This window comes from Tarenaya hassleriana, unplaced genomic scaffold (genome assembly GCF_000463585.1).
Source record: "Tarenaya hassleriana unplaced genomic scaffold, ASM46358v1 Cleome178, whole genome shotgun sequence".
Lineage (NCBI taxonomy): Eukaryota > Viridiplantae > Streptophyta > Magnoliopsida > Brassicales > Cleomaceae > Tarenaya > Tarenaya hassleriana.
Window position 1 is genome coordinate 84,724 of NW_010965198.1, and position 2,636 is coordinate 87,359.

Genomic DNA, 2,636 nt, shown 5'->3' on the forward strand with positions numbered 1-2,636 from the left:
TTTTCTTTGGGGTGTTGGTAAGAAGACATCCAATGCAAAAACGAAGCCACCATTCTTTACATAACCGAATCACAGGCTCACGACAAACGACTTAAGAAGTAACTGAGTTTAACTCTTTGTTGGGTTGTTTTGTTATAGAAGTCGGCTGTCAGCAAGCAATACATCCTTCCAGGCTTCATAAAACATCCAAGTGATCCCTGAGGAAGGCATGACTTTCAGACAACTCGCTCCCTGGCCGCGGTACAATCCCATAAGACCTTCTTCCCTCCCTATCTCCTGTAAGGCGGCTGCCATGTGAGGTGCACATTTTCCCTGCAGAGCTCCCATCAGCGGCCGTGTCCTTGCCACTTCCAACGGAAAACTTGTCATGCTTGCAGTTAGGCCTGATTCCAATCACGAAATCCATCCGGGTCTGTTTTAATTGCCAGATTCTAGCTAAATAAATATGCCAATACGTAGGGAGAAAACCGTAGTGATAAGTTTCTTGTTCACCCGCTACAGATTCGAGAATGAGCATCTCCGGACGATTTAAAGACTTTTTCTTCTTAGATTTATAGTAAGAGGTCTTCATTTTGTCATACATGAAATAATAACAAGTGCTGTAAAGGGAGCATCCCCACTAGTGTAGGTGATAAGCTGGCGTAAAATCCACCAATTCCATCCTCCCTGAAGATCTTTCCAACTGAGATGTTTAAGCTCGGGTACAATTCAGGGCTCACAGTCAACCTATCCTGAAAAGGATCGAGAAACTTAGGTTAAATGGGCATGTTTCATAAATATTCTTTAGGGTTTACATAGAAAGAGAGACATTGGTGGTCATGTTTCATAAGAACTCTCTTGGGTTTATGAAGAGAACAAATACAGAGACAGACATAGTGATGATGTTTCAGAAAGGGTTTGTATATGATATACAAAGTCCACGAAAGAAATAAAATACATACCTTCAGAACTTCGAGAGGATGGCATGCAAGCGTACTAGCAATACCTGCAGCTGCGCCAGCCACCGCAACAGGCGAGATCTATGACAGGGAAGGACTGAAACTAATTTCACCCAATTTAATCTCCGGATACTCAATCTGAATGAACTTCTCTTGTGCTGATGTCATGGCACGCTTCATTTATTGCTTGTGTGGGAATTATTCGAATCATATTAATTGCATTGCCTGCCCAAAGACCTTGCCAACCCTGCATCTCTATGACCTCGAGAAAGATATCCGAAATGCTTTTGAACCCAACACCAACAACCATTCTTGTCCTGCAATACTTTGCACGTCGCAACATTGGTTAAGGTCTCAAGTATAAGTTCTACATCAGCTTGTATTTCAATACATGCCCGTGAGGTGACACTAAAGCGCTGCTTATGAACAAGAGCTGGAGATAACAAGGGACAATGCAAACCTTATTGTCTCTAATGGAGCAAGAACAGCTTTCGTCATGGCCCCCGCTAAAGCCCCGCTAAGAAATTCACGGGCTTCTCTAGAATTGAAAAAAATCCTGAAACAAACAGCATAACTGAGACAACAACGACTCACAAATGACAAACGATAGATGATTCTTTGCCGTGTCTATCCCAGATAAACTTGGGATTAAGGCGATGTTGATGTCTATCAATGTCATCGATCCATTAAGAACAATGTCTCGACCACCTCAATCCAAGACGTTAATCGGTGCAAAAAGAGATCAAAGTAGCATCTCACATTGAATTCGAATCAATTGCATATCCAAATCACATATCAAAATCAAGAATACAATTCGAATTTTCTCGGGAACCAAGCAGAAAACGAGATAAGGAAAAAACAAAACTCACTCTAATTGGAATCGTCAGATCAGGAACTTGAAACTGGAGACGAACAGGAGTAGCCAACGGAGATACAGCAACTGATTCCTTCACCATAACTTCAAGTTCTTTAGGAACCACCATTGCCACGATTTGGAGATACTGTTACCAAATTTTCTCAGTGACAGATTATCAAAAGGATAAAAGCTATAAACTTTCGAGGAAAAAATCAAATTCGAGGAAAAAATCAGATTAAGAATCGAAATTAGAGCCGGAAAAGGGTCGGAGATCATTTTTGTCGGGCGAAGACAAAGAAATTTAGGGTTTTCGTTTCTTCTCACTTTTGCCCCCAACGGTTTAAGGGCTCACGTTTGTTTTGGGTTTAACTGGAATTTGGCTAGGCGCCTTTTCTTCTGCAAAGGCCAAACCTTTTCTTTGAAAATACTAGTAGATATCCGCTGCGCGGTTTATTTATATTTTGGAGGGAAAATGACATTTTCCTACACCAACTTTGTAAAATGTGACATTTTTCTACACGAATTTTTAATTTGACAAAAAACTACATCAAATTATCAAATGTGCCAAATTGATACACGAACTACCCGATTTAACTGCAATTTCCTACACAATCCGAAAACGGTGTTAAGTGTCCGTTAACCGCTGACGTGGCACGCCACGTGGCGGCTGACGTGGCACGCCACATAGATTTTTTGCCACATCAGCATGCCACGTCATATTTTTTTAAAAATTCCGAAAAATATGAAAAAAAAATCGATTTTTTTTTAATTTAAAATTAAAATAAATACAAGTATATATATATATAGGAGTATATATGTTTATATTTGTATTTGTACATAGA

At 40.1% G+C, this 2,636-nt stretch overlaps 1 pseudogene; it reads right to left on the bottom strand.

The window, feature by feature from the left end:
- On the bottom strand, nucleotides 1–1,935 carry LOC104810242 (annotated as a pseudogene).
- Between the last annotated feature and the right edge of the window lie 701 nt (nucleotides 1,936–2,636).